The 27,944-nt window shown below is 39.8% G+C and overlaps 1 protein-coding gene and 1 long non-coding RNA gene across 11 annotated transcripts in view; one reads left to right on the plus strand and one right to left on the minus strand.

Annotated features, from left to right (window-relative positions):
• The window catches only part of FGF13 (fibroblast growth factor 13), a 488,885-nt gene that overhangs the window by 67,751 nt on the left and 393,190 nt on the right, over positions 1 to 27,944 (minus strand). The gene's annotated exons all lie outside the window — the stretch shown is intronic.
• On the plus strand, positions 8 to 8,923 carry LOC111771595 (uncharacterized). The gene is made up of 3 exons (XR_002805504.2): positions 8 to 144; positions 2,200 to 2,425; positions 4,193 to 8,923. It is a non-coding gene; the product is annotated as an uncharacterized lncRNA (long non-coding RNA).

Consider the following 27,944-nt stretch of genomic DNA (forward strand, 5'->3'; position numbering starts at 1 on the left):
CAGGAGGGAGGAGGGAAGGAGGAAGCGCGCGGGGAGCGCGCCCTCGCCCTGGCCCCTCCGAGCCTCCGACTAGTCCTTGCAACTTCTTGGCCTGACAATCGGGAAAAGTTGGCCCATGCCAGCTTTCCGACAGGGATCAAACAGGTAATGGCCTCGCATCTTCGCTGTTGTTGTTGGTGCTGCTGCTGCTGCTGCTGCTGCTGCTGCTGCTGCTGCTACTGCTACTGCTGCTGCTGCTGCCCTGGGCGCGGCACAGTCTCAGCACAGGAATTCAGTCGCCGCAGGCACCCTCCGGAAGAGCGCGACGGCCTCCGCTAGGCCCCCTCCCCCGGCGGCCCCTCCCTCCCGGAGCCCAGCCCACTGGCTCCCGGCCGCCTGCCGCCCCCACCCGCCCCACCCCCCAAGTCCCCGGCGGACCGCTTGGGCTAACACCTGTAGGGAATTAGGCACTGCCACATCGCCCAAATCCTTCTCCCCTCCTCTTCCCTAAAGGAGCTTCGGGAGGAAACAGCGATGGAGGAGGTACCGGGATGAGGTGGTTGGGTTGGAGGAGCCGGGGGGTTGCTTGGAGATGGGGAATGGCGGGGTAGGGTGTTTCGTTAGTGTTTGAATCTTAGCTGGCCAGATTACACCCGGCCTGGAGCCCTTGGGAAGTTCGCCAGCCCCCTGCCCCAGGCTGGGACTCACAACATCCCCACACACCGAGGCCCCAGCTGAGGTATTTCGCATGGCGACACTTGTAGCCATTCAGGAGAGAGGCCAGGGCTCCCAGACGGGTTCAGCCCTCGCGGCAGCGGCAGCAGCAGTAGCAGCAGGCACTGCAGAGCTGCGCCCGCACACCACGCTGCCACCCAGTGGTTTTTGCTGACTTTTCATTTCATGCCAATTTGTGCGTTCAGTACCCCGTTTTTCCTCTGCGGCCCCTCATCGTTCCGTTCGGGTTTGGGATCCAAGCAGAGAGCTGGGGTCGTGTACCATAAGCAGTATTTGGGAAATGCAGAGCCAAGCCTCTTTTTTTAAGCTCTGGCCCATCTCCAATCTACTTTTTTTTTTTTCTGCTCAAGCTCAAGCAGCCTCCCTTCCCTCCAATTCAGGAATCAAGTCTGTCTTTTTGCTCGCTTCGCTGTAGTCACAATTTCTGTCCTTTCCCTATGTTTTAATCTGGAGAAGAAGAAAGGAGGAGTTCTGAGGTCAAGAATGCAACAAAAGAGAATGGCCCATCCACATCTCCACCTTCAAAGAGACACGATTGTTTTACTATTTTACTGCATTTCTGATGCCCAAAAGGAAGCCCCCCACAGTAGGGCTGCTCTATCTTGGAGCTGCCACCACACTCTCTTTACTGGACCTCTGCCCCCTTCCAGATATTTTCAGAATTGATGTAGATGCAAAACCAAATGCCCAGGCTCCAGCCCTTCTTTTCTTGCCTGAGCTCCCAACTAGGAAACTCTTTCAGGCGTCTTAGCCCATCAGAGCTGACAGCTGACCTGACCCTTCTGTAGATTTCACTGCTCCACAGGGGAGGCTGCTGCCACCCTCCCTTCCACTTCTCCCCAATCTTGAAATGTCTCCTGCCCTATCAGAAGCACTAGCATGCGTCTGCAAAGGCAGCCTGGGCTGAAGGTTGCAGGGGCTGAGATGGATAGTTACAGGAGAATGATGCCAACTGGTCTGAAATTCCCTGCAGGTTAGTCTACTTGTTTGTGCTTTTGGTTTTCCCAAAGGAAAAGGGAGGACAAGGTAGAAGAGAGTTTTAGCACCTCAAGGCAATGCAAGTATCCACATTCAGACTTCAATTCATGGAGGGAGAACCCTGCTCTGCTCCCACTGGACTTTGAACGCCTTGAAAATCGGGACTGGGTCTTGGTCACCACTAAATTCCCATCTCCCGGCACAGTTTCTGTCACATAGTTGATGCCCCATAAATGTTTGTTGAAAATAAATGACAAATGATTTATATTGATTCTGAAGGGTAGGAGGATGTTTCCTGGGTCAGAATGTATGCAACTCAAATTCCAAGTACCATGAAGGGAAATAATCCAACCAAAAGAGGGGTCAGAAGAAGCTCTGACCAGGGCCATATATCTGGGGTGTGGGAGGGACAGTTAAGAGGTTTCTACTTGCTCTCTGCCTCTTTTTACCTTCTGCTGAGCACCAACCCCAAGGGCCTTTTTTTCTTTCTTCTTGCTTCTCTCTTAGGACCCTGAACCAAAGCAGACGTGAAAAAGCTAAAGAAGGACGGAGTTCTGACTCAAGCAAGGGAGAGAACTTGGGAAGTATGAGGAGATGGTACTGAGAAAATGAGGAGGGCTTTCCCACACTCTTTCCTCCACTTCTCCATCGGGAAGCACTCACTGCTTGTGCAAACACCATTCCTAAAGTATTTTCAGGATGCCTGGACAGTTACGTGTATGGCCACTCTGAGGTGGGTATTGGAGGTAAATAGATGCAGAGAAGACTTCTGGAATATATAATGAGGAGGGGCACATCATTACAAAGTTGAAACACAAACATGTAAATACATCAGCTCTGTTACTCACCCCTATCCACCACCCTCAGCTTTTTTTTTTTTTTAATAAATTAGAGAATTAAACTCTATGCCCTGACCTCAAGGAACCCCTGGGCCAAGGTGATAACTGGATGATTCTATGGGTGTTTATAGACACCTTTCTTGCTCTAACCTCTCTCTTCAAATTAATAATTGTTTAATCTTGAAAGATGAGGGGTATAGGGAAACCCGACTCTCTCCCTGCCACATGTTCCTGTCAGTCCATAAAATGTACTTCTGCCTTTTTATATCACCCCCTGTCTTCTTTCATCTCCATGGACAAGAAAAGAAATGACACATGATTGGTGAGGCTAGAGATAGGGGCCTCTAAATCTCTGTGATCTGTCTGCCTACAGACCACATGCATTCTCTTCTCTCCTCCAGTAAGAGAACTCACAGAGGCCTGTGACTAGAGGGGGAGCAACTAGGGGGAAAGTGAAGGAAAGCCATTTTGACTTTGGGTCCAAATCAAATTGTGCAATCATCTTAGCCATTAATTAAACAAATATTTTGATCTATTCCTAACTCTCTTATGTATTTCTCCAGTGCTTCCGAACTCAGAGAAGAGTGTGAATATAACTCTCAAATCCTCAAAGGAGAATTGTGCCAAAACCCCATTCATCTTAGGAAGGCGCAGTAAAGGAAAGAATTGCAGCCTACCCTAGAAAAGCATATTTTGCCTTTTCTTTCTGCCTTACTGCCCCTCCAGACCAGTAGTATGGCATTTTAATGGGAGGAAGAATAAAGAACTTTCCTTTGACGCTTATTTCCAAAGTGCCTTTTTCTCTTGTCTTGCTCAGTTCCCACCAGTTCACACTGTACCTTTGCTATGTAACTTCCTGGGATCTCCTCTAGATTCACAGTTTCAATTCTCCCTGCTTAACCCCAGGGCTCCCAACTCCTCTATGCTGGGTGGTCCACTTGCCTTTTCTTCTCCCAGACTTCGTCCCTCCACTGCACCGTCCACCAAGTTCTGTCCTGGACCATGTTAAGGAAAGAAGCATCCTTAGCTCCTTTCTCCAACTCAACTCACAAAGAGTTCTAGCCTGACAGGAGGCATACATTTTAATCCACTTTAGTCTCTGCCACTAACTGGCTGTGTAAGCTTGGGCATGTCATTTCTCCTGCTGGAGTTTCAGTTTTCCGATCTTTAAAGTCTTTAGCCATCTTTAGACTCAGTGACTTTCAAATTGTATTCTGCGGAGCCCTGAGAGTACATGGAGGTGATATAAGTTCCCTCACCATGTTTCAACTGCAGCACCTCCGCTCTTTTATATGCTGGGGCTCATTGTATGATTTCTTATGAAAAAAATAAAAAGAGTCCGCTGCTAAAAACAAAACATTTGAAAACCTCTGAATGAGACGTTCCTTAAAGTCTTTTTGGCTCTGGGAGTCTATGATTCTTTTGTATATGTTCCTCCTACCTTTTTATCTTCCCCTCCTCATACTTCTCTCCCCTTTCCCTTCCCACCCTACCAGAACATAAAGTCTAAATTGGATTCCAAAGAGAAATACAGAAGTCTCTTTGGCCCCATTCCTCATGGCTTCACTTGAGAACCAGGTTTTAGCATTCTTTTAAGGGAGAGTTATGTGAGTTATCAGAGCATAGAATGCTGATCGTTCCCTGCCAATCTCTTTTGGCAGGCCTCAGATGAGCTGTAAAGAAGCTGAAGGGACCTGCTCTCAAGAGGCATCTCCAGGAGAGAGAGAGAAACCCAAACAGATGTGACTGTGATGAGTAAAAATGAGAGAATTCAGACAGCCTAATCAGGAGCAGCCTCAGTACTTTTTGAGCAGAAAGGAATTGGCTGTCTTTCCGAAACTCTGAAAACGAGAGATTTCAAACACCCTCCCTTTGTGAAGATAAACATAATTGGAGCCACTTGCCAGTTTGCTCTCCATCTTCACTAACAGTCCATCAAAACATCTGAGTGACTGGTTACCAGGTCCCGGGCTGATGATGAGCTCAAAGGGAGGAAGGAGGGGCTGGTTCACGTGCACAAGGTCAAGCAACACTAGATCTCACCATTAACTGAGTAGGGCAGCAGAGGGGGTATTTAAGAGACTGGGCAGCAAGTACCACCTTTTGTGGTCTCATTATGTCCAAAAGCCCAGGGAAATGACTGGATAGAAATACAAATGAGGAGATTAGAGAAAGGCCATTAGCAAAGGCTCTGCCACTTAACTCCAAGCAAGAAGAAAATGCATTTAAGGAAATCTTGTCAATGTCACACTGGAATTTCAGGGACAGAAAGTGTGACTACTGTATTCTGTAACATAACCTGACACGTTTATTAGCTGGCAAAGAGTCTCTCCTAGTCAGATCATTTGGGGGAATTATGCTTCAGAAACAAAGGTCTCCAGGACCATTCTTTTAGAAATTGTTTGGCTCTCCTGATTTGCATTCAGAATGACAAGCCAGAGAACCCTGGGCTTGCATTGCACTAGGATGGTGGCTTGGTCTGCATTATGTCCTCTCTCTGAGGTCATTCTCTAAATACTTAAGCTATAGAATTTACTGAATTCACCTCTAGTTTATACCTAAAATCAATTGGGAACACACTGGTTAATTCTAATCCCGAAGAAGAAAAATCCTATAACCCACATAAAAATTTCATTGTTCAGTCATAATTTATGAACATTAAAACCATAAAGCACCCTGACAGTATTAATCATATCTATGAATTCAGCTCTTTGCCACTTAATTAGCCATAGCAGCTGCAACATCAAGAGTTCAAGGCCTCTGATTACCTGCTTGGTCATTTAATCAAGAAAACCTGGAGAAAATATAGGATTGCTGGGGTGGAGGTTTCTCTCATGATCATTAGGAGAGAACACAAGGAAATGAGGTTAAGCTCCAACATACGGGGATTTAAAGTTTTGTACAAGGGAAACATTCGTCTCAGTAAGGGTTGTTAAATACCATAATTAATTGCTGATTCTCCTATAGAAGCTTTTATGAATACAACAGAAATTTTATCTATCTCAGTGGGTATGTGGGATGATGTCTCCAAGGTTCTCATTCTGTCATAAAAACTACACTACTATTTGTATACCCATGACCTGCAACCAAGAAGTGGTCATGGGGAAAGGGACAGCAAGATCATTATTGAGAAAGTTTAAGATCCTGTCTGATGGGGCATGGAGATAGCTAGTGCCCTTGCCTTTGGAAGATCATTTTGGGTGAACTTTGAGCATGTCGGTCAAGGCAGTCACATCCATTTTTGAAAGTTTCTCTCATCCAACATGTGGGAAAAACTTTGTACATCCAATAAATTCATTCTTAACCAAATGGGTTGCCTCAGTGGTGACAGAGCATTCAGAGCCAACAAAAGCACCAGCTTCTTTGAGTTCGATTCAGTTTTATTCACTAATATTTGAATATCTTGAAGGAATATTTGCTATTTTATGAACTGACTGGTGGCTAGCAAATATAAATGAAGTGTTTCTATGATGAAACATTTATGGCAGACTAAAAATGTGCAAGACTCAGAGGCAAAATATCTATAACACTGGGTTCATTTCTTGCCTGGTGAACTAAGTAATCTAAATGAAAAGCTAGGAAAAACATGATGGAGGATTTGAGGCAAAAGCAGACAATCAGTAATTTTTCTGGATCTAAGCTGTTTCAAGAAATAGGATTTCTTGAGGAAGATGACCTAAACTCAAGATTGAGGAAGGGAACGCAGTATTTGCAAATGATCTAATGTTCATTATTACTTAGGATAAGGGGGCAGGATTCGCAACCAGCACAGGGAACTCTGGATTGCCAACGGCACTGCTTCCACCAATTGTCTATCAACAGTTGTCATTTTTTAAAGGAGCAGAGAGATAACGGGAAACTACTTCAGTGCTCTCTCGGGATTAAGAGTCTTAACACTTCTCTTTTTGGACACCAACCAGGATTTGGGCAGGAGAACATGCTGAATTTGGAGGAAATGGTTTCCTCCAGATTCTAGGGAGGGGACGAAGGACAAGTCCATGATCTACCTAAGAACTGTGCAGATGCCCTAGATGGTTTTTAAACTCGCCACTCTGCTTAAGATTTTTTTTTTTTTTTGCCAAAACTGGGTTTCAAATAGTGATAACGCTCAATCAATGCTGTGGCTATAATTGGACAAGCAAATTAAGTGCTGTAACACTATTTTTTAACCCTTACAACAACCTGTAAGGTAGGTATTATCATTATTGCCACTTTACAGATGAGAAAAGTGAAGTCTAGAGAGACTAAGTGATATATCTATGGTTTCCTGGCCTGTACCCAGGTGGCAGTGCCAGTATTTAAACTAAAGAATCTCAGGCAATCATGTGTACAAAGCAAGCCCTTTAAATACGATTGTTTCCTCCTTGGCACTGGGTCTGAAATTTAGGTCACTGAACAGTGGTGCCTGGATATGGCTGTCTCTTAGCTTGGGTAACAGAAAAAGATGGAATATGGCATGACTTTCAATTCAGTTATGTTTTTTGTTTCTTTTTTTAAACAAAATTGAATTATGAAACAAAACAAACAAGACTAGATATGACCTATTAGCGTATGACCTAATGGATATGACCTGTTATAGTTATGAATATAGTTCACACACTTTTAACAATAACTTCTTGGAACAATATTTAAAGAAAGCATCACTACCTTTCTCACTAAAATTAAATAATTATAAATCACTGCTTAATGTCATTCTTAGTGCCTCAGCACAGAGAGCACTTTGACACAGGACCTGGTCTGACTCAGGTAATCTGGGGCTTTGGAATGCTATGAGACCCAAAGGACACTTACTGGCCTTTATCTGCATCACTACTTAGCAGAGATAAGAAGTTAAGGCACTCCCAATTCTCTCAGCTCTTTCCATACAGAGAAAACTGGCTTTCCACACTGTAAGCTTTTTGTCTGCCATCTGCTTTCAGCTACAGGAAGCTTGAGTTCAGCCAAAAGAGAGAAAAATATTACACACAGTGTATTTACTTCCACGGTCTGAAGCCCATGACTATCCTTTTGCAATCAGGGGGTTCTCCAGTATCCATTCGAACTAACTTGCTCTAACGTTTCCCTTCTGACAAACAGCTAAAAGTAGAAAGAGACTGAAATTATTTAGTAACTTCTCTGCAACCACTGAAGACCTCAAGCAATTTTAGAACCTGATTTCCTAACAGGGGCCTTGATGCTCAATTAACAGTCTCATTTTAGAGAAGAGATCTGAGGCAAGAGATGTTAAATGAATTTGTCCTGGGCCAAATTGTTCATTCATTCATTCATTTGTGCATTCATTTGGAATTGACTGCAAACAATTTGCCATTTTCTGAGCTACCCCCTGAAGGATGCAAAGGTACTAATAGCTATAATTTATTTATTGAGCACTACCTATATCCCAGGCACTATTCTAAGTACTGTATCCTTATTCACTCATTTAATACAACACCCTCATGAGCTTATCCTCATTCTACAGATGAAGAAGCTGAGGCTAAGAGAGGTTAATGAGTCCATTCAGGTAGGAGGTGGTGGAGCCAAATGGATTCAAAGCCAGGCATTGGGACTTCATATCCCATGTTCTTAAAAGTGCTCTATTGACTCTCTAGTGATTGTCCCTGGCCTCGAGTGGAGGAGAAAGAGAAGTAAAGAAAATAACTAAAACACAAATGTGATTAAACACTGTAAGAGTAGTACCAAATGTCCAAAGTGTTGTGGGCACACAAAAGCAGACACAGCTAACTCTGGGGACAGGAGGGCAGGAATTGGAGTCAGCTTCAGAAAAAGGAAAAAACCCACAAAACTGGGGGCCAGCCCGTGGCCGAGTGGGTAAGTTCGCGTGCTCCGCTTCGGCTGCCTGGGGTTTCACCGGTTCGGATCCTGGGCGCAGACATGACACCGCTTGTCAGGCCATGCTGAGGCAGCATCCCACATGCCACAACTAGAAGGACCCACAACTAAAATATACAACTATGTACTGGGGGGATTTGGGGAGAAAAAGCAAAAAAATAAAAAAAAAAGTTTGGCAACAGTTGTTATCTCAGGTGCCAATCTTTAAAATAAAACCACACACACACAAAACCATCTCACTGAAGATGAATTTTGGAGAATGAGGAAGAGCTAGGAAGTCGGGGAATGAAATTGGATAAAGCCAGACTTCAAATCTGGGTTAAACTGACTCCTGGTGCTGAACACTTCTTACCAGGCCATATTACTTCCCCTCAGCTGAGAGGATTTACGAAACCTTGGATTTTTTATGCCCTAACACTTCAAATCACTTGGCAACGAGTTGATCTTCCAGTGTAACCACTCTCCAAGAGTGTACTTTTCTGTGAAATATTGATTACTGGCAGGTCATGAAGCATTCTGGGTATCAGGAGAAATAAAATGTGCTATGTGGATATTCTGATGGACATGTGTGAGTTGTTTATTTCTTGCTTGTAAACCAATTGTCTTCCCTTTCCCACTGATCTTGTTCGGGACATATTGTCAATGGTGATGTTCAAGTATATAATAGTTTATCGAATTACAACTGCCATCAGCAGAGGGTTTAGTAGAAGTAATCCCTTTGGAAAGATGCCAATCAAAATAAAAATTAAATTGGCACGTACGCCACAGTGAGTCAGGCATTCTCCTCCTGCAATAACTGGGGTGAGCTTGGAGACCAGAGATTTGCATGTGGGCAGTTATTAAATAATTTTATTATGATGATCATAAAACTTCAAGCTAACAAATGAATTAAAGATTATGGAATGATGACTGTCCAGGCTAGATAATCCTAGTAATTCCTCTATGTAGATTTCAGTATTCCTATTGGAAAAGGACAACTGGGATTTGGTTGGTATTTGAATATATTGAAAACATATTAAAAAATCTTCCTACTTACTGCATTCTTCTTCCTGCCCCTAAAATACCAGTGCCTACTTTCTCTATCAGAATCTTGGTATCCTTTGGTCTGAAAAAATATATACTTAGAGTTGTTAAGGAAAACAATAGTGCCCTATCTCACTATAAGAAGAACGAAAACAACATAGTGTGTGTACATTTGTGTGTGTGTGTACATGTGTGTACACTCCAGGCAGGCCTCCGGCAATGCTGTAAAGCCAGCACCTCAGCCCAGATGCCTACTGTCCTTATGAGGCCCCAAAGGAACCTGCTTGTCCGGACAAGACTTTAGGATCCAGGCTGTCCTAGTTCTTCTCCTTCATTAAAATTGTCCTTCCTGCATCCCATCCCTGGGCCAATGCTTTCCAATAAGATAGCTAGTTAATCAGATACTTTCATCAGTGCTGGGTTAATGAGCACTAATATGTCCTCATGAACCCCCCCCCCCACTTGCCGCAGGAAATGGCTCATTCTAATAGGGATCTTATGGAGGCAATATTATACATTCTAAAATAGAGCGCCTCTAACGGTGACATTTTAAATGACTGAACGGGCTGCTGGAGTGGCTTCAAGTGAAGGAACAGCTTTGGAAAATCCCTCAATCTAAAGTCGGCTGCCATTTTATACTACTGGCTCTATGAATGTGTGTGCATGCAAATGTACACATAAGGTTGCTGAGCTGAATTTGCTATTCATATAGCATAAATTAATATGTCAGACAAGCTCATTCAGCTCCTCTTCAATCTTTCTTACCCTTCATAGCCAAAATTCTTGAAAAGAACTTGTCTTTACCAACAATCCCCACTTCCTTACTTCACATTCACCATGCACTCTGATTTTATTAAATATTATATTATGTGTGTGTGTGTGTGTGTGTGTGTGTGTCTACACATATATTCCTAGTAATTTCTCTATATAAATTTCAATGTCCCTTTTAGAGAGGGACAACTCATATTTGGTTGATATTTGAATATATTTAAAACATTAAAAATATTCCTACTCACTGCATTCCTCTTCAATTGTGCTCCTTCAATTGTTCAACTGTTTTTCTTCAATTCTGGAAATTTAGCCATCAACCCCCCATCCACTGGCTCTCCTTAAATCTCTCTCTATTCTTCTTCTGAAACTTCCATTAGGTGTATGTGAGACTTCATTCTCTCCTTCATGACTCCTTACTTCTCTTTCCTAGTTCCATCTCTTTATCTTTCTGTGTAGAATCTGAGTGCTTCACTAATCACCCCTCTAGTTGGGTTTAGTCTATTGTTTGGTTCTGTTTTTATTTCATTGATATACATACATATATTATATATTTTACAATAATATATATTAAAAATTATATATGAATATATACATACATACACACATATATAATTTTCACAATTTCTGTTTCATCTTTTCTAATGTGTCTGCTAGTTTTTCACAATGTGCTGCTCATACCTTATGGATCCTAGTCCTGCCTTGATCCTATTGAAAATTTTGAAGATATTTATGTTAAAGTCTCTTTCATATTGCCTTATACAACTTTTCTTTTTTTTTTTTTCTTGAGGAAGATTAGCCCTGAGCTAACTACTGCCAGTCCTCCTCTTTGTTGCTGAGGAAGCCTGGCCCTGAGCTAACATCAGGCCCATCTTCCTCTACTTTATATGTGGGACGCCTACCACAGCATGGCATGCCAAGCAGTGCCATGTCCACACCCAGGATCCGAACCGGCAAACCCCGGGCCGCCGAGAAGCGGAACATGCGAACTTAACCGCTGCGCCACCGGGCCGGCCCCAACTTTTCAGAAATAGGGATTACCCTGTTTATTGTCGCTGCTGACTCTCCCTGAAATGGTTTATTTCTCTTCTTGGTCTATAAATTTGACTGTGGGCTCAACATCAGCAGGAGACTTGTTTTCTGTAGAAGTCCCACTTGAACCCTGGATAGTAGGTGTCTATCTCTATAGTTTTGTGTTCTTTTTCTGCCAGCACTCTGTGGATTTCACTGGATCCAGGTCAGTTTTGCTTTTACCTTTAATTTCCCAGATTTTTAGTACAAATTCAGAAGTGGGGTTTCAATTTCTTATGGTCTAATCCCAGAATGGACACTGTGCCTATATTCTGCATCCCTAGGCCTGGAGTCCTGATTTATCTTGAACTGGGCAGGACTTCCTGGCTCCTGGTTTTCTGCAGGAAGCTCACGGCTCTGTGTCAGGACTGTGGCTTCACATTAAGCCCCAGGGTACAGCTCGAGTTCTGACACTCCTGATGGCCATTTAGCTTCAACTGTTGCACTTTGCTTTGGCTTTGAATTGCTGCTTTGTTTCGGTCACCTGGAGATTGTCCTTTTTCACTTTTGAATTTTCTTGTGTATTGTCAAAGACTTAAGGTAATATTTATCCACTATTTCTACATTTTTATGGAAAGATGGGGCTTCTGCAATACCTTAGTTCAACATATGGACTAGAAGTCTCTATTTAGTCTTTACTTCTACCATAACACAAAAATTGCTTTTACTCAGATCATCAATAATGTTCTTATTGTTATATCCAACGACTGCTTCTCAGTCATTACACAACCTTCCAGCAGTATCTGATGCTATTGACCATTCTCTTCTTGACACTCTTCCATAGGCTTCTCCGAGACTATGTTCTCCTGGTTTTCTTCCTAACTATATTTGACTGCTCGTTCTCAATCTCATTTTCCTCTTACTGACCATTTGAGTTCTTCAGAATTCTGACCTATGCCCTCTAATTTTCTTCCTCATTCTCCTCTTTCTAGGTATTTACTCTTCATTCATCTGTTCAACAAATGTTCCTTGAGCATTTATTATGTGCCAGACTGAGCTGTAGGTATTCAGCAGTGAACAAGGCAGATGTGATCCTGCTTGCAGGGAAATTACAGTCTAATGAAGAGTCAGAGAGTAAACAATTAACATAAATATGTAGTTATAAATTGCGATCACTGCTATAAAACAAAAGGACAGAATCCTATTCAAGAGAAATACAGAAGCTAATTGAGATTGGAAGGTCAGGAAAGGCCTCTAAAAGGAGATGACACTTTGGGGCTGGCCCAGTGACGCAGTGGTTAAGTTCGAACATTCTGCTTCAGCGGCCCAGGGTTTGCCTGTTTGGATCCCGGGTGCGGACCTACGTACTGCTTGTCAAGCCACGCTGTGGTAGGTGTCCTACATATAAATTAGAGGAAGATGGGCATGGATGTTAACTCAGGGCCAGTCTTCTTCAGCAAAAAGAGGAAGATTGGCGGCAGATGTTAGCGCAGTGCTAATCTTCCTCAAAAAATAAATAAATAAAATAAAAATAAAAGGAGATGATATTTTGCCGACTCTCGAAATACAATACAGACTTAGCCTCATAAATAGTGCAGGAAATAACGACCTTTTCTACTGTACCAACTCCAAAAATCTCCATGGTCTTTGATGGGGTTCAGGACACGCTACCCCAAATATGACACTTTGGCATATTGAATATTTTAAGCTGAAGGAGTTTGAGAAACGACAAGTGCAGGAAGTCACTCTGACCTTCCCTCCTCCCTTCTCCCCTGAAACAGGTCATAAGAGCCTCATGTGAGAAGTGTCCTCTTCACCCTCCTCGCACCCAGGGGAAAGGAGCATCGTTATCTTTGAAGACAAAGGGACACCAGGAGGAATCCTAACAGAAAGGCCTTGCTAAGTTTGCTTCAGTTTACTACACTCACCTCATACTCTTTGACCTTTTGTATTTCTACAAGACTGTCTATTCTTCATCAAACCTAGCATAAAAATACTCAGGTCTAATTCTTGGTTCTAATTGCTTCTTCATTTCCTCATGAAGGTTCTCGTGTCACATAAAACTTATATTAAATTTATATGTTTTCCTCTTATTAATTTGTCTTCGTTTAATTTTCAGACCTGGCCAGGGACCCTAAGAGGGTCAAGGAAAACTTTTTCCTCCCTTTCACCTTCAGCAGCTCAGACAGCCCCTCCGAGATCTATATATGGATAGTTCTACCCAAATGCCACCCAGGACCTCGAACTAAACAAATCCAAAACTGAACTCACCTCCCCAAACCAGCTCCTTTCCTTTATTCCTTGAGGCTATTAAGGTTGTGTCTTGTATCCTATTCCTTTCCTGACTCATCTCCCATCTCAACCAAGCCAGCAACTTGGTCATTATCCTGAATTCTTCCCTTGCCTGTCTCACAACCAAGAAGTAACAAAGTACTGCAGGTTCTACCTTCTTAATATCTTCCTAAATTCCTATTAAGACTTTCACCTATTCCTATTTCATTTCTTGCCTGAACTCCACCATAGCCTTCTCTCTGGCCTGTGATCAAACCACTCTGCTCACTGCTACAATTCTAATCAACAAATCTGATCATGCCATGCCCTGTTAACAAGTCTCAGGGGCTCCCCACTTACAAGCCATCCATTTACTGGCCCCAGACTTCCTTGTCTCCCTTACCTCCTGCCTCAGACACAATGTATTTCAGACATACCAAAGTGCTTACCCTCCCCAAACACCCCCTCCAGCCCTTTAGCCACTCCAACGGCCACATCTTAGAAAATTCTACTCCTTCCCACTCAGCAAGCTCTTCAAGATTTATCTCAGGCATAATCTCCTCCGGGAAACCTTTCCCAACAATCCCCATGTAAAGACACAGGTTCCTCTTCTCTGCTCGATAGCACCCTACACACACACCTATTATGGCATTTATAATACTCATTTCTGTCTACCTGTCTGTCGTGCCCGCCAAACAGTGAGCTCCCTGAGGCAAGGACTGGGACTTCATCTCTGGAACCCCATATCGAGACAGAGTAGGGACTCAAAAAATGATAGTTTCATGGCTAAATGAATTAGCTGACTCTCCCTTTCTCTGTTTAGAAAGCAGACAGTAGGCATCCAAAGCAATGAAATGCAGGACAGGTCCATTTTGATAAGAGCAGGTTCCTGTAAATGCCTGTTAGAGTGAGGCCATGTTTTAATTAAAAACAGAACTATAGTTCAGGCATTGAACTATAAGCAGGGGACTACTGGATCCTTGTGAAAGGGAAAGTTAAATCAGGTTAGTAATTAGATTGGTCCATATTTTAGTCATATTTGATATTAAAATAATTCTTTAGAAGTACAATGGGCCCTCCACATCTGCAAATTCAACCATCTGCTGATCGAAAGGCCTATGACAGTTGTGCCTGTACTGAACATACACAGATTTTTTTCTTGTCATTATTCCCGAAACAATACAGTAAAACTACTATTGACATAGCATTTACATTGTATTAGGTATTATAAGTAATCTAGAGATCCACACAGGAGGATGTGCATAGGTTATATGCAAATACTACACCATTTTATATAAGGGACTTGAGCATCTGTGGATTTTGGTATCCATGGAGGTCCTGGAACCAATCCCCCGCAGATACTAAGGGATGATTGTATACGCCACTTCAAGGTTTGACAGAGCCCTTTTACAATCATCATCTTATTTGATCATCATGTGAAAGGGTCAGGTAGCCAGAGAAGGTTTCAATTGGCTCCATTTTATATACCAGAAAACTCTCTCACCAAGAGGTCATGGTTTGCCTACCATCACACAACTATTTTATTTACTAATCAGTTTAGGCCCTACCTCATTTCAAAGAGGAATTGTAGTTGCTTACAAAAAGGTGTAAGATTGAAAAATTAAAAAAAGGACACTGGAGTGAAGGAAGAAGAATCAGATACTAGAGGAGGCCAGCAGGGTTTCAAACCCAAGGTTTCTGACTCCTAGTCTTATTCCCTTTCAGCCCCATTAGGCTGCCTCCAAAAGCTTTTGAACCACTGGGTGGTGATCGGCAGCAGTTTTGTTTGCATTTTAAAAAAAAAAAGCAGCAACAATTTTGATTTCACAAAGCGAGTAGCCCAGTATCTATTAGAATAATCTTTCATCAAATGTAAGCCTGAAAATTAAATTCAAACTTGAATTACTGCAATTATCCTGCTTGGACTAGAAACCTAATCAACCAACAGACAGAGGCAAGGCGAATGAGCTGAGACCACAAAGAAAATTGGTCCATGAGGGGGCAGGGGCCTGAGTTTGTTTTTCAGATATATATATATATATATATATATATATATATATATATATATACACATACACACACAGTAATTAGATCAAGAGGTGATTCAGTTTCTGAGGTCAACTAATTCAATTTTGATCACATCGTATTTTACAGGCATCCGCCTGCTTCTAGATTTTGAATAGTTTAAACAATAATGTGGCTTTACTTGGATCCTATGCCTCAACCAGAATCACAGTTACCATTTTCCTAAGTGTTTTACTAAAATTGAAAATGATAATACCTATAAAACCTCTCCAGTGCTGACATTTCCAAGTCTCTTTTCCAGCACAAACAAAATTAGAAAATGGAAAATATAACCTTTCTCGCCGTGTATTTTCTTCACAGGGTACAAAACTGAAAAGTAGTCGATATTCCAGAATCATGAGCAACTAGCAGGATAATAATAATGACGAGAGAGTGATAACAATAATAGCAGCTAACGTTTTTTTGAGCATTTACTCTGGACCAGGCACTGTTATAAACACTTTACATATGTTGACATTTAAATCTTACAACAATTCTATGAGGTAGGAACTATTATTAATCCCATGTTATAGATGAGGAGAACGAGGTACCGTGAGGTTAAACACTAGCCTAAAGTCACACAGCTAATAAGTGGTGGGACACTAACCCAGACAATCCTGCTACACACAGATATGCAAATAATCCTAATTTATAGTTATTTGGTCAAACAGATGGATTATATATTTTGTGGATCATTTCTGACCTTTTCCTACTCCCTATTGCTTTTTTTCTGTTTATATCATTGCCAATTAACATTCCGGTAGTAGAGGCTCAGGAACAGTAAAGATACCACTAAACTCATAGAAAGTTGCATGAATTTCTTCAAGAAGTGGGACGACTACTCAGTTGTTTTTCCTTGATGCTTATTGCGGTGATTTCTCTCATACTTTGCAGCTTTGAAATTACTTCTTCACATGTATATAGCTAACCCTGGTGTTGCCATGGAGATTTAGATCAATGCCGTGAGCAGGGCCAAATTTGCATATTTTGTTGATTAGCAGGGGTAGTTGCTAATCCCTGCCAAATTGTCCCATCCACTACAGCGTGACTAATCACATGTTGGTGATATATGGGATTCGTGAATGTTAGGAGTTGATCCTCTCAGGTTATTTAACACTTTGGTTCTGTTCAGTAACAGCTTAATTAAGCCTCGAGGAAAAAAGGGACAACAGAAAAATAAAATTAAATCTTTCAGGAAATTAGTTAATAAGAAGGGAATGTTAGAATTCATCGCTGTCGGGAAGAGCCGAGAAAATAGTAATATAATACAACATAAATGGTACATTTCATTCTGGGTATTCAGGAGTTGATCATCCTGACAAACTATCATTAAGAGTCTTCTCTGCGCCTGGCAATGTGTTAGGTGCTTTCATATGTGTTATTTTATTTCATTTTCACAATAAGCCTGGCCTGGAGAGGAGACGTTGAGTCACATGCTGAATTCAGACACCTATCAAGTGACACAATTTGAACAAAGCTGGACCACCCAAGTGTGTCTGACACCTTCCACACCACTGGAGTGAGACTGTAGATGGAGCTTACTTCCCTTCCAATATCTTGATTTTCTAGAGGACAGAAAGAGGGCCAATGAAGAGAAGCTGCAAGGAAACAGATTAGGGCTCACTTTGATGAAGCCATTTCTAACAATAGGGGCTGTCCAAAAATGGATAGAATGGATTATCTTGAGAGGCAATCAGTGCCCTGTCATTGGCAGTGTTCATACAGGAGATATGGGGTTCATACAGACCTGGTAAACACTTACCAGATGTTGTAGAAGGGATTCTTGCATTTAGTCAATGATTGAATTAGATCATTATCGACCCCTTTGTTGAAACCCCATCACAAAGACCACCAGAGAAACTTGTTGGTCATAAAAAGCTGGATATGTGAAACATGCTGAGCAAGAGACAGTACCCCCTTGACAGTCTCGATGGTGGCTCAAAAGGGGAGAGTTAGCAAAGAGTACCCACAGGGTTTATGGGCTGGGGTTGGTCATAAGGTGGTTTTAAGGTAGAATTTTGCATGTATGGTCCTTACAAATTCAGATCAGAATTTGTAAACGAGGTGAATTGCTGGAATAGTCAGTGGTCTTATCTTTGGGACACATGAGTCAAGTGGAGATACTGTTCAAACAGTCCAAGCTAAAAAACAATAAGACACAAAGACACTGCCACAGACCAAAGCCCAAGTCATGACAGTTAAATGCAATATGGTATCCTGGATGGGACCTTGGAATAAAACAAGGGCATTAGTGGAAAAACTGGTGAAATCCAAATAAAATCTGGGGCTTAGTTGATAGTAATGTACCAGTGTTGGTTTCTTAGTTTTGACAAATGTACCATAGTGATTTAAGATGCTAACATTAGGGAAAATTAGATGAAGGGTATATGGGAACTCTGTGTACTATCTTTGAAACTTTTCTGTGAACCTAAAATTATGGAAATTGTTTTAAAGTTTATTAAAACCCAGTTTGAGTTTCATTTGTCTTGCATATCATGGCTTGCTTCAATTCATTTATTTTTGTGAATAATAGGTCAATACTTGTTGCAAGTTGTGGTTTGTTTTATTTTTCATCTTGATTTGGAAAACATTTCAGAGGCCTTGTAGTCCGAATAGAATTTCTATTTAACCTGAACTATGGGGAAATAAATAATAGCATTCAATGGGGTTGGAAAAGTTATGTCTAAAATAAAACCTATTTTTCACTCATTCTTTCTTTTCCAATTTTACAATTTCCTGAGTTAATGGGACCATCTTGAGTACACAAATGATACTGTACCAACAGGGCAGCAAGAAGACAGCTGCTGAGTCTGTAGAGAGAGGCATGCACATCCTCTGTCACTGCTAATAGAAAAGCAACAAGTGAAGGCTAGTGAAGCCCATGATATGGTTATTTACCAGGGGATACAGCTCCCTGAATCTAACAATCAGAGCACAAGAAGTTGACACAGGTCAAGAATATCTCCCTTATGCCTCATTGAATCAGAAACTGCACCCTTGTTCTTCCTAAGCTGTACTGTGAGATTTCTTAGCATTAAGACTGCCAGCATCAGACATTACAAATTTCAAGTCTTTACTTCTTCAGAGGAGCTGGCTACACATGGTGTTTGTGATTGCAGCAAAGGAAATGCCATTTAGGGCAAAGACTATTGATAACATAATGGCTTCTTTCCTAACCAAGGATATTTGGCACGCATTCCCAGTGATATTTACTTTTACGTGCCCAGGAAGCTTGAAGCTCCTTTTCTCCTCCCTGCAAAAATATTGATATTACTGGTAATGGACAAAGAATGACTTTGCATTTGCAAAATTAAGGACTAGGCATTGTAATAAGGCAACTTTTGTTATGAGTTTGCAAGTGATAATTAGAAACGGTATTTAGTTGTGTTCAGGTAAACTGTCATTTCCACTTTTCAAACTACAGACGTGATGGAATGATGGAAACAAGAATCCTGGGTTTGAGTCTCAGTTCTCCTACTAATTAGTCTTGGAACTTTAGGAAAACTCTGTCTACACTCTGGGCTTCTATTTCTTCATCTATAAAATAAGAGCCCTATGTATACAAAACCTCTTTGAATTTAGTTAACCCACCATTAATTAGAAAAACAATGGTCATGGGAGTTAATCACAGCCATAGAATTCTTTGTTCATCATATGCAGTTACTCCATCAAATTGAAGAAGTCATGAGGCACAGGAAGCCTGAAGACCCGGGACAGGCTCTGCACTTAATGCAACTGGAAAACTTAAGTGTAAATCTTGATTCTGTAGCATGTTAGCTGTGTGACCTTAAAAATCCCAATTAACCTCTCTGTTCCTCAGTTTCCTCAACTGTAAGATGAAAATAACTATGGTACCTACCTCCTAGGGTAACTGTGAGAACTAAATGGGTTAATATTTGTAAAGAGCTTAGCATGTACTTGGCATACAGTACACACACAATAAATTATAGTTGCTGTTTCTGTTATTCTTCTTGTTGATATATATTATTAAAGCCAGCTTTATCTGCACACATATCTTGACAAAAAGTCAGAGCCTCCCATCTACTACAGACCAATGGAAGTGACTGATATTCTGTTGAGACCTCCAGTGGTCTCCCATCTCCTGAGCCTGCCCTGGTCTGGGCTGTCTGGAATGGAAAAGAATAATAGCAAACTTACATTGCACTTACTGTATGTGCCAAACACTGGTCCTTTGCATATATTAATTAATGTAGTCCTACTGATGAGATAGGTAATATTATTATCCCTAATTTTTGGATGATAAAACTGAGGTATAGGGAGGTTAAGCAACTTAGCTAAGTGGTAGCTAGTATATATCAGAGGCATGATTTGGATCCAAATAGTGTGGCTGCAGAGTCCCTGCTTTTAACACAATGCTTTGCTGCCATAATAATGGCTGGTATTTGTTAAGTGTCACACTCATTACAAACCCTATCTCTAATCCATAGATAACCCAGCAAGGTAGGTATTATGCTTATCTCAAGTTTTACAGATATGGAAAGTGAGGCTTAGAAGGACTAAGCAACTTGCCCAAATCACAGAGTTGGGGAATGCTAGAGTCTGTCTCCACAACCTGTGGTCTGTACACTCCAAGCTTTGTCTCTTAGCAAGAATAAAATTCATGTTTTTTCTTTTTTTAACTCAGTGGCTTTCTAGTGAGAGATGAAGGCAAATTTTACTCAGTGTCAAATTTCTGGAAGGATTGGATAACTGCAAGGCCAATGTTCTCTTTGGGAAATACGCATGGCCTTCCCACTAATGAGGTGCAGGAAGCAGTAGCCTTCAGTGAGGGCCCCCTGCTGCTAGTCCAAGCCCCACAGGCACAGGGAGATCTGCAGATCTCTCCAACAAGAAGCTTTTCTCTGATAGAAAGGGAAGGAGTTACTGAAACACATACAGAAAGCTTTCATATGAAATTCAAATTTGTTCAGCCTTCCTGAGAATGAATCTTAAGTGAACAAAATAACATTCTGACTAAAGCCCATAATCACATCACTTTTTACATGATGAAATACAATGAGATGCACGGAAGAAATAACTGGAACAAATTCACCCTATTTAATTCTATGGGTGAACAGTTCTTCTAGTTTTATCCTAGAAATACATAGGATACGAGTGAGGCCAATACATTTTCTGTGATCTACTAAGAAAATGTACCCAGTAAAATGTGAAACGAAGCTAATGATTAATATTTCCTTGTCTTTAGATACTTGGAAGTATGGCCCACAAGGAATGCTCCAAAAAGCATTACAGTGAACAACAAAGGGTTGGAAAAATATATAAGTTCTGTGATTTTTATGTTTTTCCCATTGGATATTACTTTCATATAACTCCTTATTTCAATTTGGAAAAAAAACAAACAAGGCTCCCAAGTTCAACAAGGCCATAACACTAAATATGAAAAAAAAGACAGACAGGAGAACTATATTTTAAATGTAACAGACACTTTTACTCACCCAGTATTTTAATATTATATTATCCTTTCCAAAGCGACAGTTAGCAAAAACTGAAGAAAAACATATGAATTCATACTCTGTTGAGGAACCTTATATGCAGTAAAATATGGACACATTTGTACTAAATAAAAGCCTTTTATGAATCATAATCCATCATGCAATGGCTTATTTGGTTATACTCCACTGTAAGCTGATACAATTATTGCAGCTTTCCTGTTTTGGCTTTGTGAGTTATAACTCCAGGTTCTCCAAAGTTTAAGAGGGGAGTCAATTTCTCACCTAGCATTTAAATATGTATAGACACAGAGAATGTTTTCCTTTCTCCCATACCCAAATACTTTATCCCTTGAGCCATAGCCCCTTGACTCTTCAAAGACCTTTCATTGAAAATTTACTATGAACAAACTCTGACCTCCAAATTGGAAAGACTGGGTTTAACTAGGCGTTATGTACAATTATTGCTTAGTCAAGCATGCATAGAATTTTGGAATATTATGTGGTTAGTAGTTATTTTACTAACATTGTATTGAGTACTATTATTTCTGCAATAATGGTACTCAAGCACAAGTCTAAGATATGATGGTAAATAAAACCCAGAAAATATGAGTTAAAACTCCTCCCATACTGTAAGCTTTACAATGAGTAGGAGACAGTGGTCACCTGCCATTGGAGGAAGAGCAGGAAAGCTGAGAGAGACACTCTGTCCCCTAAATCCCGGGTGCATAGTACAGATCGGGCAAGGAGAATAACTGAGAGAAACCCCACAGGCACTGAGTACCTTGAGTACAGTGAGTACCACCCAGTAGCCCTCTACTGCTGTGGAGAGCAAGAGATAAAAGAGAGAACATCCCCTCCTGCCAGGGAGGAGCCTGTCCACAGAGCCAGTCTACAGAGCATGCTGGAGTAAGTGGTTAAGGAAGGAGAAGAGAAACAAACTATCCAAGTATTCAGATTGAAAGCCCTGCTAAAGAGAAGGTTGTGATCCTGCTCTTAAATAAGGTGAAACCTGTGGTGAATTGAATATAACTAAAGGAACAACGAAACTTGATCCAGATCAATCTAACAGTAGCTGGATCCCAAACCAAAAACTACAGGCCTAATAGAAGAAAAGGTATTCTCATTTTTGGACACTGATATAATTTACCTTAGTTTCTGTTCTTTTACCCATAGTGACTTTTATTCAAACAGAAATTAGATAAACAAACAAAACAAAAGACTTACAAAATAGGAAGAAAATAGGAAACATTCTCAAGAGGTAAAGAGTCAATACAACCAATCCCAGAGATGGCCTAGATGAAGGAATTATCCAACAGGTACTTTAAAATAACTATGATAAAATTTTTAAAAGATCGAGTGGAAAACTGGAATAACATGCATGAATGGATATAGAATTTCAGCACTGAGATGGAAGTATAAATAGAGAAAAATGGAAAAGTTAGAAATGAAACGTGGATGTATCAGAGACAATGAATTCGTTTTTTAAGGGACTATCAGTTGACTGGATACAGCAGAGAATAGAATCCATGACTTGGAAACATGTGAATAGAAAGTATCCAGAAAGAAATAAAACAGTAAAAAACCTGGAACAGAGTGCCTGATATCTGTGGGACAACAGCAAATTATCTGACATATGAGTAATTGGAGTCCCTGGAGGAGAAGAAAGAGAGAAATGAGCAGAAGAAATATGTGAGAAGATAATGGCCAACAATTTTTCAAAATTTATGAAAGACAACATCTTAAATATCCAAGAAGGTCAGAGAATACCAAGCATGATTAATAAAACAAACTAGGCACATCAGAGTCAAACTATGAAAAACCAAAGATAAAGAGATAATCTTGAAAACATCCAGAGAAAACAGACACACTACATACAGTGGAATGATGATAAGAAGAATATATAGCTTCTCATCAGAAACAATGAGAGACAAAAGACAATGGGATACTATTTCACCTGGTGAAAGAAAAATAAAATCTGTCAAACCTGAATTACATATGCAGTAAAAATTATTCTTCAAAGATGAAGGTGGGGGCCTGCCCCGTGGCCGAGTGGTTAAGTTAGTGCGCTATGCCATGGCGGCCCAGGGTTCCTATCCTGGGCGCGGACATGGCACCACTTGTCAGGCCACGTTGAGGCGGCGTCCCCTATGCCAAAACTAGAAGGACCTGCAACTAGGATATACAGCTGTGTACCAGGGGGGATTTGGGGAGATAAAGCAGAAAAAAAAAAAGATTGGCCACAGTTGTTAGCTCAGGTGCCAATCTTAAAAAAAAAAAAAAAAAAAAAAAAAAAAGATGAAGGTGATATAAAGAAATTTTCAGGAAAAAAAGAAACTGAAAGAATTTTTCTGCAGCAGTTAAGCACTACCAGAAATGCTCAAAAAAGCTCTTTATAATGAAGTAAAATTATACCACAAAGAAATCTAATTATGCAGGAAGAAATGAAAAACACCAGGAGTAAATGTTTTGGTAAATATATAGGATCATTATTTAAAAAAATAGTATGTGTGAGTTTATGTGTGTGTATGTAGAAATCACATCAGAGACCACTGACTGTTTATAGTAAAAAATGATAATAATGTAACAAGGGAGTATACAGCATACCTAGAATAAAACATATGAGAAAACAATCATAAAAGTTGTGAGTGGGGTAATTTAAAGAACAACGCTGCAAATTTCTTACCTTGTTTTGGAAGTAATAGAATATATATTGAAAGTAGCAGAGATAAAGATGCACACTGTAATCTTGTGAAACTGCTAAAAGTAATACAAAGAATATAATATGAAAAGAATACTTGATTCACTGCAAAAATGCTGGGAAAGAGAAACAAGGGACACAGAGAAGATTGGACAAATAGAAACAAAGCACCAAAATGGAAGATTTAAATCCAAACATATGAATAATTATGATATGAACATAAATGGTCTAAAAACCTTAAATAAAAGGCAGAATTTGGGGACTGGAAGGCAAGACTCAATTATACATTATTTATAAGAAACACACTTTAAACATAAAGACACAGAGGATGAACACCAAACAATGGCAAATATACATATTGCAAACACTAAGCCTAACAAAGATAATGCGGCTGTACCAGTATCAGATAAGGCTGACTTCGTGGTGATGGATACTATCAGAGATAAAGAAGGAAATTTCATAATCATAAAATGGTCAATTTATCAAGAATATAAATTCTATGTGTGTTTGCACCTACTAACAAAGGTACTATATACTTAAAGCAAAAATTGATAGCAATAAAAGAAAATATAGATAAATCTACAATCACGGTTCGAGGTTTCAATACTCATCTTTAAGGCATCAATAGAATATGTAGACAAAAAAATCTGAATATAGAATTGAACAACACTATCAATCAATTTGACCTGATCAAAACTTATAGAACACTACTCTAACCAATTGCAGGAAACACATTCTTCTCAAGGGCACATGGAATATTCACCAAGTAGACTATATGCTCAACTATAACACAAGTTTAAATAAATTTCTAAGGGTCAAAATCAAATAGAAGATGTTATCTGACTACAAAAATATCAAGTTTGAAATCAATATCAAGAATATAAAAAGACCACCCCCCCAAATTTGGAAATCAAATATCTCATTAATAAATAAGCACTTTTTATTAATAAAGTAACAAATTAAATAAATTAATTAATATATAAGTCATGGGTAAAAGAAAATTTCAAAAAGGAAGTTACAAAATACTTTGACTTGAATAATTAATGTATAATATATCAAAAAATGAAGTGACTCTAAAGTAGTCCTTATAGGGAAATGTGAAGCTTTAAATGCCTTTACTCAAAAAGAAGAAAGTTGTAAAATAAATGATTTATATCTCCACTTTCAGAAACCAGAAAAAGAAGAACTAACTAAATCCCAAATAAGTAGAAGGAGGGACATCATAAAAACAAGAAAGGAAATCAACGACATAGTAAACAGATAATCGCAAAAGCCAAAAGTTGATTCCTTGAACAGATTAATACAATTTTACACCACTAGCACTATAGATCAAGAAAAAGAGAGACAAAATACAAAGCATTAGTATAATAAACAGAAATGAGGACATCACTAGAGATGCTACAGACATTAAAAGAATAATGAGAGGTTGTTGTGAACAACTCAATAATAAGACAAAAACCTAGTGAAAAATAGGCAAAACACTTGAACAGATACTTCAATAAAGAAGATATACAAATAGCCACTAAACACATGAAAAAGTATTCAACATCATTAGTCATCAGGCAGATGCAAATTAAAACCAAAATGTAATACCACTATATACTCACAAGAATAGGTAGAATGAAAATAATTGACAACCCCAAATGTTGGTAATTATGCGGAACAATCAGACTCTTATTGGTGGGAGTGTAAAATGATAGGAATTGATTTAACAGTAGCTTAAAAGGTATACTTATATCAATCTTATGACCAAATAATTTCACTGTTAGGTGTTTGTCCAAAAGAAATTAAAATTTATGTCCACAAAAAGGTTTGATTGTTTATAGAAGCTTTACTCATTGTAGCCAAACATAGAAACAGTCCAGACAATCCTCAATGAGAGAATAGGTAAAGAAACTGGCATACATATGCATGCAATAGAATACTACTCAGCAATAAAATGTAATGACTTACTGATACACACAGACACATGGGTGAATTTCAAAAACATTATTCTAGGTGAAAGAAGCCAGACACAAAAAAGCACATACTATAATGTTTCCATTTACATGAAGTTCTAAAATAAGTAAAACTAACCTACAATGACAGAAATAAGTTCAGTGACTGCTTCTAGCAGCAGACGGGTGCTGACTAGGAAAGGGCATAAGGGAATTTTCTGGGGTGATGTAAATGTTCCATATCTTGAATATAGAATACATGAATGTATGCATTTTTCAAAACTGATCAAACTGTCTACTTAAGATCTGAGCCCTTTACTGTATGTAAATTATACCTAAACAGCAAAAAATTTTAAAAAGTAATATGCACTCAACTTCCTGTATGTGGATGTGGGAGGCTGGTGAGGGAAGGACAAAAATGAAGACTGGGAAGAGAATTAGTGAAGACGAATATGGACAGGAGGATTTCTCTAAGTGAGATATATGTGGTTTTCCTGTTCCAGAATCATATGGAGTACTTGGTAAAATGTAGATTCTCGAGTTCCCACCAAATCTGCGGGGAATCTCAAATTTTAACCACTTTCACAGAGGATACTGAAGGTACACACTAAAGTTTGGGAACAGCTGGATTACAGAATTTTCAGTCCAGAATATAAAAGTTTACTATATAGAAACAATGTAGTTAGAAAACACTGAAGCTAATGCTTGAAATGTGATTTTGGATATTTTCACGAGTTATGAGTGTTATGAGTCAGCTTTAATATGTCTATAAGGTCAGATTATTTTATTATATTGAAATGAGTTGAAATTGTAATTTTGAGTTGGATGCTTGGAAGTTTGAGCATCTGAGAGAAACCATAACTTTAACTGAGATTCTAAGTTTTCTATGTCATTTAGATGAATTGTGAATATGTGCTCATGTAAAAAATGTTTAAGGAGAGTGAGTTATATTGTATCAAAACAGTAATTTTGCTTCTATTAAGCATAAAGCATTCATAGAATTGCTATTGGAACATAAAGACACCTGCTTGGGAATGATAGTAACCAAAGACTACCAACTTCTCACATTAGAATTGTAAATATATAAAGATCTTGCAATCAGAACAGTAACAATCAGCCAATCGACAAACCAAATTTGCTCAAAATCTATTATATCTGGGATAGTATGGCATTACATGGACCTGTTTTAAAGACTGGCTCCAAGGTTCATTAACTGGGGAACTCTCTCTCATTACTTAACCTCTTTGAGCCTCAGTTCCCTTTGTAGTAAAATGAGGAAAATACCCACCTACTTTGCAGGGTTGCGGTTAAGAATTAAGAGTCATGCCTGGAAACTATTTAAGCTGGGGACTGGGTCACAGTTGATGCTTAACAAATGGTAGCTGTTTTTTTTTTTTTCTTTTTTTGGTCACACAGTCTAACCATTAGGCTGATTAAGCCTCTTTTTCTTAATTAGCAGAAACAAAGAAATTATTGACCAAGAATAAGGATCAAGTGGATCACAAATATAGAGAATGAAATATTATGGAGAGGAAAAAAATAAGAATCTGACTTCTTGTCTTTGGGTTCACCTTTCCTTGTTTTTCGAGTGTTAAGATCTACAGGACAGGGTTATGATGTAATTTAGGAGAAAGGGACCAAAAAGGCTGCTTGAGTTGCTTCTAGACTATATATATCCCATGTTCTGTTTAGTACTGTACATCTAGAAGCTAGCACAGTGCCTGTAACATAGGAGGTTCTCAGTGCCTGTTTGCTGAGTAAATGAAAAGGGGCAAAAGGAATCTTCATGGCTCATATACAGGCCAGTCTAGCTCAGCAATCACGAACTTGACTAGTTTCGTTCTCTATCTTGGCATACTACCGTGTAGCAGTGGTTAACAAAGAAGTCAAGGAATTCTCAAGACCCAATCAGAAGGGTTTTTTCCCCCACATAAATGACATTTTAAGTTACTATTGTTATGAGTCCTGTGCTATTAATTAGAGAGATAATAAGAAGAGTTGAATAGGAGCCTTGCCTCCTAGGAATTTATAATCCAGTAAGGAGAATGAGCACAAAGTTCAATACAATATGAGGGAGTTTAGAATGAGCGTCATGACTGGTTTAGCCAGCAAGTACTATGAGAGTTCTAGGGGTGAGGAAGTCTTATTTGGCTGGGGGAAGGGATAGGAAAGGCATCTCAGAGGACATGAATCAAAGTCTCATGCACATTTAAGTCCCTGGTTAAATTACACCTCCTCAATGAGCCCATCCCAAATCCAGCAAGCAGAAGGCATCTATCCATCTATCCCAGTCCTGATCCCCTGTGGCTTTTTGTACTTCCATTACAGCACTCATCACAGTGTGTCTGGTATTAGCTAG

Source organism: Equus caballus, chromosome X (genome assembly GCF_041296265.1).
Source record: "Equus caballus isolate H_3958 breed thoroughbred chromosome X, TB-T2T, whole genome shotgun sequence".
Lineage (NCBI taxonomy): Eukaryota > Metazoa > Chordata > Mammalia > Perissodactyla > Equidae > Equus > Equus caballus.